General features: G+C 38.8%; 1 pseudogene; it reads left to right on the top strand.

Annotated features, from left to right (window-relative positions):
* The window catches only part of LOC140515856 (casein kinase I pseudogene), a 102,074-nt pseudogene extending 98,055 nt beyond the window's left edge, over positions 1 to 4,019 (top strand).
* Positions 4,020 to 18,995: the final 14,976 nt, after the last annotated feature.

The following is an 18,995-nucleotide window of genomic DNA, read 5'->3' as shown; positions in this document are numbered from 1 at the left end:
ATTTCTCTTGTTACCATCAACAGGCACTGTTCTCAGGTAGAGATTAAAATGATCTTGATTCTTTGCTAGGATCTGACTAAACTTTTATACCATCATGAAGTTGGGCCTGTGGCCCTTCTCCTCATACAAACAGAAGGACTTGACACGTGCCCCAGAACCTAACAATGGACTAATGAGGAAATGGCAGCTACATATGAGTAGTGCTTTTTATTTAGAAAGGTAAATCATCATCCAGAAAGAGTTAGTGAGCACACTAGTATGTGTTAGGTCATTGTTCCAGGAGTTGGAGAAATTAAGTGTTTATATAATAGATTCCCTTCCCTTGAGAATTTAACTAGTTATTGATAGTCACATGAAAAAATACTCTGAATCACTGTTGATTAGAGAAACGTACATTAAAACAACTCTGAGGTACCACCTCTCACCAGCCAGATTGGCTAATGTGACAGAAAAGGAAAATTGCAAATGCTGGAGGAGATGTGGAAGATAGAACACTAATACACTGTTGATAGAGCTGTGAATTGGTGCCTAGGGAACTATTTGGAAGTAGGCCCCAAGGTCTATAAAACTGTAAATACCCTTTGACCCAGCAATGCTACTACTTGGGCTACACCTCAAAGGGATCAAAGAAGAAGCATAACTACCCATAGGTGCAAAAAATATTTATACCAGCTTGTTGTGGGGTGGCAAAGAATTGGAAACTGAGGGGATGCTCATCATTTGGGGAATGGTTGAACATGTTATGGTATATGATTGTGATGGGATTTTACTGTGCTATAAGAAATGATGAAGGGGATGGTTTCAGAAAAGTCTGGGAGGATTTGTAGGAACAAATGCAGAGTGAGTGAGGGGAGCAGAACTGGAAGAACAGTTTACACAGGAAGAACAATATTGCAAAGATATTAATAACTTAATAACTGATCATTATGATGATCCATGACAGTTTCAAAGAAGTCATAATTATACATGCTATCTACCTCCAGAGAGAATTGATGGACTCAAAGTGCAGACTGAAGCACATTTTCTTTCTTTCCTTTATTTCTCTCCTTTTTCTCTCTCTTTCTTTTTGTCTCTTTCTCTTTCCTTCCTTCCTTCCCTCCCTCCCTCCCTCCCTCCCTCCCTCCCTTCTTCCCTCCCTCTTTCCTTCCTTCCTTCCTTCCTTCCTTCTTTCCTTCCTTCCTTCCTTCCTTCCTTCCTTCCTTCCTTCCTTCCTTCCTTCCTACAGGGCTTAAGAGGGGATTTATTTTGCATGACTATTCATACTTGTAATGAGCTTCATGGTTTTTTGTTTTTGTTTTTCCCTTCTCAGTGGGTAGGGAAGTTGTTGGAAGGAGAGAAATCTAGAACTGAAAATAAAATAAAATTGAATTTAAAAAATGAAGTCAGATGCCACATTATAGAGTTAAGAAGGGAAAGGAGAGGAAATGAACATGTTTATGATAGACAGACTTTTCTAGGAGTATACCCATGAAAAGGAGGAGAAATAAAGGGCTACAACTAGTGGGAACGTTTTTTTTTTTTTTTTAATTTTGCTTGATGACAGTTCAAGGAGGGGCTGAAAATTTAGGTGGGAAACCAGAGTGGGTGGAGTGATTTTGATAATCCGTTGGGAGTCATTGACCATAGGAAGCACCACCAACTACTTTCTATCCATCTTGCAGCCCGGGCATTCGCTTTGAGTTTCCAGTGTGGTTGAAGTCGTGGAAGCTGCTGGGCCTTGAACCGCCACAGATCTGCAGCAGAGAACAGCCAGAGCTTGTTTTGTCAGTGGCAACTGGTATCCAGGGTTCTCGGGACTCATTGGTGGTACCTTGACTCCAGTTTTGCATTCAGTGCCACTGTCTTTGGTTCCTGGAAGCTTAAGCCTAGTGGGTGAGTCCCATCCTGCCCTATCTCCTTCTCAGCAGCCTGAGGGTTCCCTCTCCTCTAGCTTGCAAAATGGACGCCAGCAGCAGCAGCAGCAGCAACGATAATATCCTCAACTCCGAATTCATTGCCGGAGGGAAATATAAACTGATCCGGAAAATTGGGGCAGGCTCCTTTGGGGACATCTATCTGGCCATCAACATCACCAATAATGAAGAATTGGCTGTAAAGCTAGAGTCTCAGAATGCCAGGCACCCCCAGCTCCTGTATGAGAGCAGGCTCTATAAGCTTCTGCAAGGTGGGATGGGCATTCCCCGCACCCGTTGGTATGGGCAGGAAAAAGAGTATAATATCCTTGTCATGGATCTGCTTGGACCTAGTCTTGAAGACCTCTTCAATTTCTGTAACCGTAAGTTCTCTCTGAAAACCGTCCTGATGTTGGCTGACCAGATGATTACCAGAATTGAATATGTGCATTCTAAGAACTTTATACACAGAGACATTAAGCCAGATAACTTCTTGATGGGTATTGGACGCCCGCGTATGCGTAAGGCTCCAGGAGGGAAGAGAAAAAGAGTCTGGGCGGCTGCTAATAAGCCTCAGGACCCGTCTTTTTCAGGATTAAACCAGTTATTCCTTATTGACTTTGGTTTGGCAAAACGGTACCGAGACAACAGAACAAAGCAGCATATACCCTACAGGGAAGATAAAAATTTCACTGGCACTGCCCGGTATGCCAGCATCAATGCCCACCTTGGTATTGAGCACAGCCGTCGGGATGATGTGGAGTCCCTCGGTTATGTCTTGATGTATTTCAACAGGAGCGGCCTGCCCTGGCAAGGAATAAAGGCTGCAACCAAGAAGCAGAAGTATGAAAAAATTATTGAGAAGAAGATGTCCATCCCTGTTGATGTTCTGTGTCAGGGCTTTCCAGCAGAGTTTGCCATGTATCTCAACTACTGCCGCAGCCTTCGCTTTGAAGAAACCCCCGATTACATGTACCTCAGGCAGCTATTTCGTATTCTTTTCAGGAGCCTGAACTACAAGTACGACTTCATGTTTGATTGGACTCTATTGAAGCAGAAAGCAGAGCAGGAGCAGGCAGCCTCTTCTTCTGAGCAGGGGCCGAAGACTCAGCCCCCTCCGCCACCCAAAGTAGCAAGACCAAGAAGAGTGACAAGAAGAGTTTCCAAGCAGGAAGAGGAAAAGATGAAGTAAAGCTGATGATCCAGAGTTCAACTTGTTATTCCCCAAATGTGGAACTCTCAGTTCATACGTATACGTGCCAAGTGGTTGTGGGCAACCATTTAGTTGTTGAAAATTTACTTAATTTCAGCATAAAATAACTGATCAGCATTAGACATGAGTTATAGCCACTGTAACTGTTAATATTGCATTAACTATAAATGTTAATACTGAGATAGTGAAACATGGTCCTAGTTTTCTATTGCGTTTTTTTCCTAGTGAAAAGTAAACTAAATGTTTGACGTACAGATGGTGGAAAATTGTGCATATGACAATTTTTTGATATTTTTTATTTTGAACTGTACTGTTTTGAGATCTTATTTCAGAAGTATAGCATAAATTTTTCAACTACAGTTGTTATAGTTGTATATGCTCATAATTGTGCACTCTAAGGGTATTTACCCTCTTTGTTGTTTCACAGTTGTAAATGTAAACATTCTTAAAATCATTGACTTCAATGTGCAAGCCAGCTGACAGGGTAGCAACCAAAGATTCAAGTTTTTAAGCATATGAAAGACTGTGCCTGCTTACTGTGCTAGAAATAACAGCATTTCAAATGAAGATTTAAGAAAAACTTAGTGACTACTAGATTATGTTAAGGATTCTGCATTAACTCTAATTTTCTTGGTTTAAAAAGGAAAAGCAATATGTTTGTCCCAGAAATTTAGTTAACATTTTAGAACTGAACATATGTGCAAGTTGCTTAGATAAATGTAAGTACTGTGAACATCTATATGACCTGGGATTTTGTTTTGATTTTGAAACTGAAAATTGTTTGCTATATGGAAAACACTTTAAAAAAGGAAGAAATACTTTGCTAATTTACCATAGATTCAGTATCTCTTCAATGTTTAAATTGACAAGTGTTTCTTGACAATTATTGAATAAAATCATTCATTTGCAAATCATTTTAGATTGTGTTACATCTTTTTTGTTGTTTTTTTTTTCCTTTAAAAAATTAAGGGCATAGGTGATGGGCAAATTAGTAGACAAGGAGAGATTGAAGTTGGGAAGAGGGTTGCAGGGGGAGAGAGGTATGATGGATTGAGGAAACATCTAGAGAAAGAAGGGAATGGATGTGATCAAAGTTACATGTAGAAGGGCAAGCTTGTTGGGGAGAAAGGGGTGGAGGAGGAAATAGTATGTACTGATGTCAGGGGGTATGAGATGAAAAAAGGGGAAAATTGAGTTGTGGTAAATACCCTCTACTGAGAGGGTGGGGTCAGACAATGCCACAGAAAGTTTGAGGAAAGAAAACAGGACAGAAAAGGGATAAAGTTGGAGATTATGAGTTACAAGATTCACATGGTGGAAGGAAAGGCCAGATTTGGTACAGCCGGGATGCAGACATTACACCCTCCAGGAATGAGAGAGCTTATCCACCTGTAATAGGGAGTCATCCAAATAGTGTGTGGAATTTGGGGAAATTTTCCAACAGGTAATGCACTCTAGAACTACTGAGACAAGCTACTGGCAACAGTCACTCATGTGAAGGTGGCTGTACCAGGGGAAGGGAGGGCACAGGCATGGTGTCACCAAGTTCCAGAGTTCACAGAAGTGTGACTGAAAGGAAGATCTCCTGATTCTTACTCCAAAGCTCATTCTGTTAGAGCATACAGCCTCTCTTGATGTTAAAATACCTGAGCTATAATTCTACAGGTGCTTGGATTTTCTCTCCTGGGGACTTTCTTTTTACATTGCCTTCATTCCTAAATATATGCTTTCTCTTCTGCCCCCCCCCCCCTTCAAACTCCACCCCAGGCAGTGAACCATTCATTGCAACAAGCTTTAAGGATGGGTGGGGTGGGGTACCAAGCAATTCAGCCAAACCTACAGATGTTTAAACCACCTCTGACAGGACAATCAATATTCCAGAGCCATAGCCCCTCACCTCTGCAAAGAAGGCAAGAAGATGCATTTTCTCAACTCTCCTTCCAGGTAAAGTTTGGCCAATTCTTTTTGTAGTTTTTGTTTTTGAAGTCATGGTATGAATTCTTTTTCTGGTTCTGTTTACTGCACTGCACCAGATGCTAAAAAGTCTTCCATGTTTCTCTGAATTCTTAGTTTTCTTTATTTACAGCAGAGCAATAGTATGCCATTACATTCATGCGCCACAATTTAACTTATTCTCCAGATGAGTGCCTCTATCTTGTTTCCAGTTTTTTGCCACCACAAAAGTTGCTGCTGTGAATGTTTTGGTATATATGAGACGTTTATTTCTGTATTTGGACCTCAGTAGAGTATTTATGTAGGAGGAGGATCTCTGGGTAAAAATGTGTGGATATTTCAGTGACTTTTTTATTAGCCTAATTCCAAATTGCTCTCCAGAGTGTTTGGACCAATTCTTAGCTCCACCAACCATATGGAGCCAAAGGGCCTCTACGACAATCACCATTGCCAACTTCTCTACCCTTTGCCCATTTGCTCAGTGTCAGGTAAAATCTCAGAATTGTTTCTGTTTGCATTTTTTCAAATAGAGTTTTGAATATCTTTTGTCTTTATATCACTTCTATTTCCCCCTGCATCCCTCCATTTCTACTCTCCCAGAGAGCCATTACTTAGAACAATGAATTTTTCAAAAGAGATCTTTAAAGAAGAAGAAGGAAAAAAATCAGCAAAAGTGATCAGTGCATCCCCCAAATCTGGAAAAATATACCTTGTTCCCCATCTTTGAACCCCTACCTTTGCAAAGTAGCTGGGGGGGAGGTATCTTCTCATCTTTCCTTTTTGGAGTTTGAGCTTGTTCTTTATAATTTTGCAGCATTGATTTGGGGTAGTTTTTCAATTGCTTTTTCTGTTTACATAGTTATAGTCTTCATGGATATTTTTTCCTAGCTCCGTTTCCTTCACTTCTGATCAATTCATGTTAGTTAGCCTTATTCTCTAAACTCATTATGTTTATTGTTTTTTATAGCTCAATTATATTCCATTGCATTCTGTTACGCAGTATTTTTTTAGCTATTCCATAATCCATGAACTCTTAACTTTCAGTTGTTTACTACCTCACCAAGTGCCGCTATACCTATTTTGGTTGCTATTGGGACTTTGTTTTTCGGAGTGGAATCTCAACGTCCTGACCACCATCCCTTGCCACTTTATTTGTTTTCTAGAATGGTTGTCCTAATTCAGAACTCCAAAAACATTATCTCAGTGTGTCTGTCTTCCTACAGTCCTCGAGCATTAGCCATTTCCTTCTTTTGTTGTCTTTGCCACTTTGCTGGATGGGAGGTGAAAGAGTGCTCTTGATATTCCTTTCTTTTATTTGCAGTGATTTGACTCATTCATCCACATAATTATTAATAGTTTGCAATTCTACTTTTGAGAACTATTTGTTTATATCCTTTAACCACTTCTTCACTATGGAATGACTTTTGCTTTGAAATATTTCTTAATTGTCTACAAATCCATCCCTTGTTTGATTAAGAATTGATCTCCTACCTGTAGGAGATAGGCATGTGAAAGGTATATGGTCTGCTTTATTTCTAAGTTTTTAATGATATGTTCTTTATGTTTAGGTCATGTATCCATAAGAAGTTGGTCTAAGCATAAATTATACCAGGCTGCTTTCCAATTTCCCCAGAAGGTATGATCTACTAAGGATTTCATTCCAAAGTAAATTATGTTTGGTGGTTTATCAAACACTGGGTTATCAAGTTTGATTGTTTGCAATTTTCCTTTGTTCTTTTGATCTGTTTTCTGTATTTTTATCAGGACTAAGTGGTTTTAATGGTGGCTGCTTTATAGTTTAAGGCCTTGAAGTGCTATTTCCCCTTCATTCTTACATTTTTTCATTATTTCCTTAAAATTTTCGAAACTTTTCTCTTTCAAATGAAGTTTTTTAATATTTTAACTCCAAAGAATATCTTATTAGTAGTTTGATTGGTATAGCATTAAAAATATAAATTGAGTGGGCAGAGCCAAGATGGCAGAGTGAGAGCAAGTACTCACCTAAGCTCTAGGACAAACTCCTTCACATACCTCTAAAAAGAGAATCTGAACAAATTTTAGAGTATCAGTATCCAGTAGGAGACAGAGTGTGGTAGATTTCCAGCCCAGGACAGCCTGGAAGATTGATGGACAGGATCTGTTGCATAGGGCTGGAGGAGCACACAGCACACAGCACATAGGTTGTACCAGTATGGACACCACTATAGCAAAGCTGAGCAGGAACCACGGAGCGGTTGGAAGCAGCAGAAGCAGTGTGGATTCTCAAACATATCAGTCCAGGATGGGTGTCCAGTGGAACTGAGTGAAAGAGAAGCATAGAATCCCAGGTAACAGCAGCAGCCACTCCTGAGACTATCAGCCTGCAGAGTAAATGTCCGTAAATTATCTACTTGAACTTCTACGGGTCAAGATGGTGGAGTGATCTGTAAATACTCTCCTCCTCCGCTTGTTGACCTTGAAAAAACCAGAGAATATTTCCCCAGGAAAAATCCTATAATAGTGAGATTAGCTGAAGGGGTAAACAGTCTCTTAGACATGAGGCTAGGAAAATCCTTCTTGCTGTGCCTAAAGAGAACCAGTGCAGGACTAGAGCTGTCCCAGACAGCCCCACCTCAGTGAACCAGGAGGAGATCCTGACCCCTGGGCAGGGATGGAGGGTGCCTATAAGCACCAACACCTGGACCCCAGGTATACTTTGGCACAGCCAGGGGAATTGGGCAGACGCTAGTGCTGATAGGGTTGACCAACTGTTGAGCCTGTCTGTGCTCTGACTCAGGAGAGGAGACCTCCTGTAGCCAGACTACTTCTCCCCCACACCTCACACAGTGAGCTCCAGAGGTAACTCCAGAGAAATTCAGAAAGAATTACCTAGCTTTTGCTCTGGCACACCAGCCAGCTCAGCCCCAGGTAGGCTACAGCACTCTAGCTTGTAGCTGAAAGAACCAGAGGCCACAATACACAAAGCCTCAATTTCCAAGTTCAAGAACCATGGAACAGAGCTTCCTGTGCCCCAGAAGCAAAGATCCACTTTAAAAGCCCAGAAAAAGGCAATCATAATGAGCAAGAAGCAAAGCAAAAAAGATAAGACCACAGAATCTTTCTATGGGGACAAGGACCAGAACACAGATACCAAAGAGGTCCATATTGAGACTGTACTCCCATCTGAAACTTCAGAAGAGAATATGAACAGATCTGAAGCCCAAAGAGCATTTTTTGAATAGTTCAAGAAGAATTTTAAAAGCCAAATTAGAGAGGTAGAAGAACTGGCCAATGATTTTAAAAATGTGAAAAAAGAATTCACTGAAAAGAACAGTTCTGTAAAAAGGAAAATCAGAAAAATGGAAAAGGAAGTATAAAACCTAACTGGAGAAAATAACTCCTTAAAAGGAACAATTGTGCAAATGGAAAAGGAAATGCAAAAGTTAACTGAAGAACACAATCTATTAAAAATTAGAATTGGGCAAGTATAAGCTAATGACTCTTTGAGACATCAAGAATCAGTCAAACAGAATCTAAAGAATGAAAAAAAATAGAACAAAATATAAAATATTTTATTGAAAAAACAACTGTCCTGGAAAATAGATTCAGGAGAGAAAATCTAAGAATTATTGGCCTACCAGAAAGCCATGGTGGAAGAAAGAACCTGGACAGTATCTTCCAAGAAGTCATCAAGGAAAACTGCCCAGAGGTCCAAATTTTGCCTGAAGGCAAAATTGTCATTGAAAGAATCCATCGATCACCTCCTAAAAGAGATCCCAAACTGAAAACACCAAGGAATGTTGTTGCCAAATTCCAGAAATATCAAGTTAAGGAGAAAATACTGCAAGTAGTCAGAAGGAAACCATTCAAATATCAAGGCACTACAGTCAGGATCACACAGGACCTTGCAGCTTCTACATTAAAAGATCAGAGGGATTGGAATATGATATTCTATAGGGGAAAGGAGCTGGGACTACAACCAAGGATCAGTTACCCAGGAAATTGAGCATAATATTTCAGACAAGGAGATAGACATTCAATGAAATAAGGGATTTCCAGACCTTTCTGATGAAAAGACCAGAACTCAGCAGAAAATTTGATCTTCATATACAAGTCTCAAGAGAGGCACAAAAAAGTAAACAGGGAAAAAACTTGTTTTTCAGTATGAGCAAACTGTTTACATCTGTATAAGGGAAGATGGTGCTTATTAAGATTGAGAATTGTATATTTATTATGATATTTAAAAAGTTTATTCATAGATAGAGGGAGTGAGTATAAATTAAATGATGTGATGATAAAAATGTGATTTAAGGGTATAAAGGGATTGTAACGGGAGATGTGAAAGGGAGGAGACAGAAAAAGGTAAATTACATTACAGGAAGAGGCACAGAAACATATTAGGATAGAGGGAAAGAGAGGAGGGGGATGAGCACTGTTTGAGATTTACTCTCATCTGATTTGGTTCAAGGAGGGAACAACAAACTCAAGGATAGAAATCTAGCTTTATAGGCAGTAAGAGGATAAAGGGAAAAGAAAAGGCAGGGGAGGCTAAAAGGGAGGGAAGAAGTAATAAAGAAAGGGGGAATAGAAGGGAGGGATGACTGAGGGGGGCAGTAGTTAAAAATTAAAATTCTATTGTGGAGTGAAAGGGAGAACTAAAAGACTAAACGGAGGGAAATAGGATAGAAGGAAAGACACAGATAGTAATTGTAACTGTGAATGTGAATGGGATGAACTGTCCCATAAAACAGAGGCAGATAGCAGAATACATTAAAAACCATAATCCAACAATAGGTTGTGTACAAGAAACACATTTGAAACAGGAGGATACACACAGGGTCAAGGTAAAAGAATATATTATGCTTCCTCTGATGTAAAAAAAAAGCAGGAGTAGCAATCCTAATCTCACACGAAGCAAAAACAGAAATAGATCAAATCAAAAGGATAAGGAAGGAAACTATATTCTACAAGTACGTAGTAGGCACTATCTAAATATAAGTGATGGTGGTGATGATGTTGTCTCCATTTAGCTGTTATCTTTTTTTGCTCCCAGAAATGATTACTATTTTGATTATATTATAGTCTCTAAAATATCTTTAATATTTCTGTTCTTATATTTATTAGAAATTTCTCTGTCCTAACACATGGTCACTTTTTGTAAAAGTGTCATGGGGTCCTGAGAAATGTGTGTATTGTTATGTAGTGGATCCATCAGAATGTACCATAAGTCTTTTAACTCTAATTTCTCCAACAATTTGCTCAACTCTATATTTCCCTTTTGTTTATCTTTCTGATAGATTTGTTCGGTTGTGAGAGACCAATATTCAGTTTCCTACTATCGACTCACTATTGATGCCTTTTTGCAATTTATTTAATTCTTCCTTTATGAATTTAGATGCTATGATATTTTTAGCATAAAACTTTGATATCGACATTGATTTGTAGTCCCTAGTTCCTTTTAGCTTATTGAATTTTCTTATCTCTTTATATTCTGAATTTTTCTTTTTGCTTTACCTGATGCTGTGGTTTCAACTCTTGCTTTTGGATTCACCTGAAGCCTAGTATATTTTATTCGAGCCTCTCATTTTTATTCTCAGTATATTTTTCCTCTTTTCATGTTTCTTGCAAATAATTTTGAGGTTTTCTTATCCATTCTTCCTTTCTCTTTCATTTTATTGGATGGATTAGTTAGGTTTATGTTTTCCCCCATTAATATCTCTAGAATTGCTTTTTTTTAATTAGGATTTTTTTGTTTGTTTGTTTCCCTTCCTCTCTTATGCAGTACTCAGCCAGTAAGTCAACATTTATTCAGTACCCACTGTGTGCCAGGCACTGTTCTAAGGACTGAGGATACAAAGAAAAAAAGGCAAAAAACCAGCTCTGCTCTTGAGCTCAGAATCTCATGGGGGAGGAAACGTGCAAATAACTGTATGCAAACAAGCTACAGACATGATAAATTAGAGTTCGTCACCAGAGAGAAGGCATGAAAATTAAGAGGGATCAGGAAAAGGCTTCCTGTATTAGGTGGGATTTTAGCTGGGGCTTGAAGGAAGCCAGAGAGGCGAGGAGATAGAGGAGATAGACAAACATCTTTCTGCTCATCGTTTCATGTACCACAGCTTGCCCAGCCATTCCCCAGTTGATGGGCATCCCCTCACTTTACAGTTCTTGGCCATCACAAATAGAGGTGTTAGAAATATTTTGTACGTATAAGTTCTTTCCCTTTTTCTTTGTTTTGTTTTGTTTTTTGAGACACAGACCTAGGAGTGGTATTGCTCTATCCGTTTTATAGCCCTTTGGGCATAGTTCCAAATTTCTCCCCAGAATGGTTGGATCAGTTCGTAACACTACCAATAATGAATTAGTGTCCCAATTTCCCACATCCTTTTCAACATTTGTCATTTTCCTTTTCTGTCATATTAGCCAACCTGATAGGTGTGAGGTGGTACCTCAGAGCTATTGTAATTTGAATTTCTCTCATCAATAGTGATTCAGAGCATTTTTTCATATGACTATGGATAGCTTTGATTTTTTTCCTCTGAAAACTGCTTGTTCATATCCTGTGACTATTTACCAATTGAGAATGACTTGTATCCTTATAAATTTGATTCAGTTCTCGATATATTTTAAGAGATGAGGCCTTTTTCAGAGAAACTTACTGTAAAAGTTTTCCCAGTTTTCTGCTTTCTTTCTAATCTTGGCGACATTCGTTTTACTTCTGAAAAAAACTTTCATTTAATCAAAATTATTAATTTATATCCCATAGTGCTGTCTATCTCTTGTTTTATAACAATCCCCTCATCCATAGATCTGGAAGGTAAACTATTCCCTAATTTGTTTATGGTATCACCCTTTATGTCTTAATCATGTACTCATTTTGACCTTATCTTGGTATGTGGTGTGAAGTGTTGGTCTGTGCCTCGTTTCTGACAAACTACTCTCCAGTTTTCCCAGCAGTTTTTTTTCAGATGGTGAGTTCTCTTCTTAAAAGTATAGATCCTTGCTTTTATCAAACAAGATTACTATGGTTATTTACCACAATATATTGTATACCTAATCTATCCCACTGATTCACTACTCTTACTCCTTAGCCATTACCAGATTGTTTTAATGATTACTGCTTTGTAATGCAGTTTGAGATCTGCTCCAGTTAGGTCACCTTCTTTCACATTTTTTTTCCATTAATTCTCTAGATAATCTTCATCTTTTGTTCTTCCAGATAAATTTTATTATTACTTTTTATAACTCTGTAAAGTTAATTTTTGGTAGTTTGATTGATATGGCACTGAATAAGTATATTAATTTACATAAAACTGTTATTTTTATTACCTTATCTTGGCTTACCCATAAGCAAGTAATATTTTTCTAATTGTTTAGATCTGCCTTTATTTGTGTGAAAAGTGTTTTGTAATTGTGTTCATATAGTTCCTGGGTTTTTCTTGGCAGGTAGACTCCCAAGTATTTTATATTGTGTTCAATTATTTTAAATGGAATTTTTCTTTCTAGTTCTTGCTGCTGGACTTCATTGGTAATATATAGAAGTGGTGATGTTTTATGGATTTATTATGTATCCTGCAACTTTGTTAAAGTTGTTAATCATTTCAACTAGTTTTTTTAAAAATTTTATTCTCTGGGATTCTCCAAGTCTACCATGATATCATCTGCCAAAAGTGATAGATTTGTTTCCTCATTGCCTATTCTAATTCCTTCAATTTCTTTTTCTTTTCTTATTGCTATCGCTAGTATTTCTAGTATGATATTGAATAATAGTGGTGATGATGGACATCCTTGCTTCACCCCTCATCTTATTGGGAAGGCTTCTAGCTTATCTCCATTACAGAGAATGCATGTTGTTGGTTTTAGATAAATATTACTTATTTTAAGGAAAGATTCTATACTTTTTAGAATTTTTTAATAAGAGTGAATGTTGTATTTTGTCAAGGTTTTTTGCATCTATTGAAATAACCCTGTGATTTTCGTTGTTTTTGTTATTGATATGGTCAATTATGCTGATAGATTTCCTAATATTGAATCAGCCTTGCTTTCCTGTTTTAAATCCTACCTACTTATAATAGTACGTTTGTGATATATTTCTGTAATCTCTTTGCTAGTATTTCATTTAAAATTTTTGCATTGATATTCATTAGGGAAATTGTTCTGTACTTTTCTTTCTCTGTTTTTGCTCTTCTTGGTTTAGGTAACAGCACCATATCTGTGTTGTGAAAGAAATTTGGTAGGACTCCTTCCTTCTTTGCTTGTTTTTCCAAATAGCTCATATAGTATTGAAATTAATTCTTCTTTAAATGTTTGGTAGAATTCACTTGCAAATCCATCTGGTTCTGGTGGTTTTTTTCTTATGGAGCTCATTGATAGTTTGTTTAATTTCTTTTTCTAAGCAGGGTTATTTAAGTATTCTATTTCCTCTTCTGTTAATCCGGGCAATTTATATTTTTGTAAATGTTCATCTGTTTCACTTAGATTGTTAGATTTATTGGCACATTAATTGGCCAAGATAACTCCCAATAATTGTCTTAATTTCTTCTTCATTGGTGGTGAATTCACCCTTTTCATTTTTGATATTGGTAATGTTTTTTTCTTTCTTTCTTTTTTCTTTGTCCATCCTACTGTTTTCCATTCCCTTCTTATCCTTGGTGAATTAATTTTGTTTGTGTAGAAACTTTTCATTTTCATGTAATCAGGATGATGTCTTATGTTTTATAATTGCCTCTGTTCCTTGTATGAGAATATGTCTCCTACTCATCCATAGCTATTGAAAATATCTGATCTGTGTCTCTTCTTACTTTTATAATATGACCTTTAATATTAAGTAAGGTCCCATATCCGTTTTGTTGTGGAGTATAGTAAAAATTGTCGTCTCTCAGTTTTTAATTAGCTTCTCAATGGTACCTAAAAGGTACACAGTGGTGGATGTGAGTTTGTATGGAAAATATAAGCTAAGACAATTGGTGATAATTACCAACTGATTAAGTAATTTCAGTGTCTAACTGTAGGTTTTGAATTCTCTCTACTGACTGGGAGGACAGGGATCAAAGCCAGTCTGTCTGAAAGTGACCCTTGAAAATTCACTTGAGGAAAAGTATAGCAAACAGGATAAAGGAGTCATGGTTAGCTCCATTTTGTAGATAGAATGCCTCTGCAGGACTGCAGTCCAGGAAACACGCCGAAAGCCTTGGATCTCTGAAGACACAGGCATGGCCCAGCCCTGAACAACAATCTGGGAGATTGCACCAATTTATTAAGCCCCATTGCTTAGAAGGAACCACTTCAGGAAATACTGATTGCCAGCTGCTATGAATAAAAAATCAAATGAAATAAAATAAAAGTATGGTAGCTTCAGGCAGCTCAGAAGTTTAGATCTTGCCTTTTAGCTACAATGCCTCTGTTTAATGACAGTCCTCTCACGAGCGCAGCCTTGCTGGATTCTCTCAAACATTCATCATCTTATGTGGCTAATGGCATAGTTCCTGCAAAATTAGTGGAGGGAGGGCATGAGGAGGGTTAAAAAAGGTCTTGGTGCTTAAGGGAGTACAAAGCAGGTTGTCTTGAGCTCTTTATCTAGTCCTCTACATTTATTAAGGGCAAAGTCATTTCTCTTTCTCCGCATAAATGGAAGAGATACAGGATGTGTCTCCAGGGCCATCTGAGCCACCAGGGAAGGCTCAGCTGAGGAGGGCTGTGGAACTGATGCAACCTGGTTGGCACATTACTTCATGGAGTAATAGGTTAGCAACATGCTTTGTCTCCAAATATTGTTTTCTGTGGTTTATCACCCAGAGAGGGGAAAGCAAATGTCAGAGAGATTGCTTTTGTCATTCAGGTGATGTCTGAACTGCGATCATCATACCAGCCTTTTCACAAATGGAAACTCTCAACTCCTGAACCACCCAGCTAGGGGCTTTTTTTGGGCTCTATATTGGAGGGAGAGAACAGAGAGGCAACAACAGTTCTCAGTGTGAGAAAACCCATCCTTTCCACTGGGATGCTTTCATTAGATGCTTGAGTGAGCCCCATCCCACAGCTATTCTCCTTTCTTATAAGAGGCAAGTTGGTGACACTTTCTAAGCAGAACATACAATTGTTCACCATATCCCGGGACTGTTGAAACATACTCATTTGTGTTCCCCTGATTTTAATTGTATGATTGATATGTTTTAGCTTTGCAGCATACTATCAGAGTAATTAATTTGCAAAGTCTGAAAAGTAAGGATACGGTGGGGCTTACTAGTGTTCTCTTAAAGAATAATGAAATCTTCAGATGGGCTTTGGTGAATTCTGATGAGGTGAAATATATAAGATTGATAGTTTTCAGACATACAAGAAAAGTCCAAAGAGCCCCAAATCACTGATTGTAAGCTGGCAAGCATCTCTGAATTAATCTGATTTACTTTAGGTATTGCATTTCCAGGCCAAGGAATGGATAATTAGGATTGTCTCTCTGGTTTCGGTGTTTTGTGTCCTCCCTTCGTGTTACTCTCTGTGTTGACAACATGCATATATTTAGAATATCTTTCTGAATGCAGCTTGCTGATGTTAAGAGCACAAAGTCCCTCTGTTTGTGGAGTGCTGTGATACTGTAGAAGAGACACATAGCTTGTTCATAAAAACTGCATAAAAATAATGATAACACCTCACTTAATGGCATGAATGAGGAGCTAAAGAAAGATGTCAAAAACTTTTTTTTTTAAAAAATTTACAATATAGCTTTTTTCCCCCAACCATATGAAGTTGGAAGTACCCAATGGAGGCCACATGTACAAATTCCAAGTGAATCGATCATTGAAAGGTGCATCTCCCCACCCCCAGAAGCCCTCAGCTGGGCATCATCATCACACTTTTGTCCTATTTTCATTGGCACATTTTAAACCTAGTTTGGGTCCCTTTTGAAACCCTAGTATCCATCCAACTAGAAAGAAAGAACTCCCCTATAGAAAGCACTATGTAGAAGTGGGCATTTGAGAAAAGTTTGTATTGCCTTTAGAAACATTTATTGTTTGTATTAAAACATTACATTTACGTAGCAATTTTCATTTTCTAAAGCATTTTCACCATCCTTCCTTTGGTCTTTCTGTAAGAGCTGGGATTTTTCTGTGACTCCATCAAGGATCTGTTATGTTTCTGCCCTTAGGGTACTTCTAGGGTGGGGAGCTGCCTTCACCAAGGCAGATGGCATCCAATCTATGACTTAGGAGACAAATCCTAGAGAATTCCTTGAGGCACATGGAAAAGTGACTTGTTCAGAGGTCACAGAGTGTCAAATTCGAAACTGGGTCTTCTGCATTCCCAAACCCAGCACTTGATGAGTCAGCTACAAATTTATACTCCCTCATCTCGATTGGGCCCTTATAGCAAGGCAATCGTAGTACTTTTCTTCAGTGCATTTGCCATCCCACTATCTACAGCAACTGTTCCAAACTCCTTCCTTCCTCAAATCCCACTCCGTACCCCTTGTCTTCAAACTCTCAGCTGAGGACTTCTCCTCCATCTGACCAGAGCTCCTTCTCCTGTCTACATCTCACATCTTTCTGACAGCCCAGTTCTCTCCCTTCTCTTTTACTGCAGACTCTGAGGATGAGGGCTGTCTTCTACTTGGCAAGGCCAACCCTTGTAGCAATCCTTGGGGCAAGGCCAACATGTAGCTTTGATCCCATTTCCTTCTTTCCCCTTTAGCACTGCCCCTCCCTTAGCACCCCTTGCCATCTTCAGTATCCTCATATCCTCTGGTCCTTCCCTGATGCCCAAAAACTTGTCAAAATCTTCCCCAGACATGAAGAAAACCCCTCATTAGAGGCAGCTAGGTGGTGCGATAGATACAGTGCTGGGCTTGTGGTCCAGAACTTGAGTTCAAATCCAGACTCAGATACTTACTCAAATCCTGGACAAATCACTTAACTTCTGCTTGCCTCATTTTCCTTAACTGTAAAAAGGGGACAAAGGGGATGTGAGGATCAGATGAAATAATATTTGTAAAGCACTTAGTGCCTGGCACCTAGTAGGTGCTTAATAAATGCTTATTTTCTGCATTCCTTCTTCACTAGATCTGACAATACCTGCTCTATGTCACATTATGTCTCTCCTTTCCTTCTCAAGTAAACTCCTTGAAGAAGATGTCTAAGTATGTGTCTGCTTCCTTTCTTCTAAACTTTCTACAGTCTGACTTCCAGGGTCATAATTCAGTGGAAACTCATCTCTCCAGAGTTACCAGTGCTCTCTTAATTGTCAAATGTACTGTAGAGATACCATGGACAAGTGTTGGATTCAGATTCTGGATCCTGGGTCTTGCCTTGATTTGCTCTACGGATCAAGTCACTTCCCCTCTTTGACCTTAGTTTCCTCATCTGTAAAATGAGAGGTTTGGACTAGATGATCTTTAAGGCTTCTGGCATCTCTCAGTCTATGATCTCATGGCCCTGGTGGAACTCTAGTACTCCAGTGTGAATAACAGGCAAAGCCCCTGACCTCCCGAATTATCTAGTGAAGCAGGAATATAGCTCAGGGCTAAAATGTAGCTTTGTTTTCCTAAACCCTCAGCATCCACATCACCTCTTAAAGCTGTCAGTGAATCAGTAGCACTTGCCTTTGGCTTTCCCCTGCGACAGTCATCAGCTCCTGATTCTTGGGGCCACCACAAAGGAGCCTGTCCCCTACGCCATTTTATGGCTGTCAGTGTTGCCCATAGGCTTTGAGGCCAGATTCTCCTGGCCCAGCTGCGTCTCTCTTCTGTTCATAGCTGATGCCTCTTATCAACCACATTTGCCACAAGTTTGCAAACCACATTTGCCACAAGTTTGCAAGAATTGCTAGGTACGTCCTCTTTGGACAACTTTTTATTATCCTTGTAATTTGGTTTATTCTTGGATGTGAAGCTATCTGGAAAGAGGTGACTGCAAACAAGAGATAAGAGAAGTGCCTGAAAGAATGTCTAACGGTTCCTTTTGCTGTAAAATGAGAAGTGTGAAGCCCGGAAGTTCGAAGGAGACAGAACAACCTAGCCAAATGCCTGAGGCCCAGATCCTGTTATTCACACCTCACAAAAGAATCGCCATTGTTTGATTTTGTCACTAATTGAAGCCAAGAATTGTGGCAAAATTTTATTATAAATGATCATTTACTTGGATGTGAATGTTACAAATGTTTTTTTTTTTATGTTCCAGAGTAGAGTTTTATTGTATCATGGGACCAGTTCTTTCTAGAAGAATGCATGCTTAAATTTATTAGGAAGTAGGAGAGTCAGGGAAACAGTAAGGTCCAATATGTAGAATTTTACTCTGTAGCCAAACTTGAAAGAATACTTTTCTTCTGTAGTCCTCAGAAAAATCTCAAAATAGTTTTTAAGTGGTAATTGATGGAATTCTAAAATTATGTATGCATTAGCTTTCATGGTGTAGAGTTGAAATCCATTAGTAGAAAATAACCTGATGTACTTGAAGTCACATGACTCATATAATGTTCACTCTTCCAACTGCCATTTTGATGTGCAGGTCACAGCTTATTCCCTTGCCAGGCAAGCTGCATTGTTTATCTAGGACTTGGATTCAGGAAAAACTTGGATTCGCATCCCACCTCTGAAATTTACAAACTTCGTGACTGATGTCAATTCCCTTCCTCTCTCTGAGCCTCAGGTTTCTCATTTGTCAAGTTGAGACAATAAAGCCTATGGCACCTGCTTCATAGGTGGTTGTCATGTTCACATAAGTTCATTTATGGGAAGTATTTTGCAAATGTGTTTTTCAAAGAACTCCCCAAATACCATTTTTTGTTGTTATCCCAGAGACTTTTCTAAGCTCTTTTACTATCTGGCAGATGCAACGTAGTACCAGAATCCTTGTCATTAAACTGCTTGGATATTGCGCTGTCAGTGTTGACAAAAACCAGGAAGCTTTTCCCAAAGAAACAGTCATTAGAAGACCATCCTCAGGATGGTGTGACTAGTAGGGCCT

This window comes from Notamacropus eugenii, chromosome X (genome assembly GCF_028372415.1).
Source record: "Notamacropus eugenii isolate mMacEug1 chromosome X, mMacEug1.pri_v2, whole genome shotgun sequence".
NCBI classification, from domain to species: Eukaryota; Metazoa; Chordata; class Mammalia; order Diprotodontia; family Macropodidae; genus Notamacropus; species Notamacropus eugenii.
Note: the sequence above shows the minus strand (reverse complement) of the source record. Positions and strands in the feature narration are given on the sequence as shown.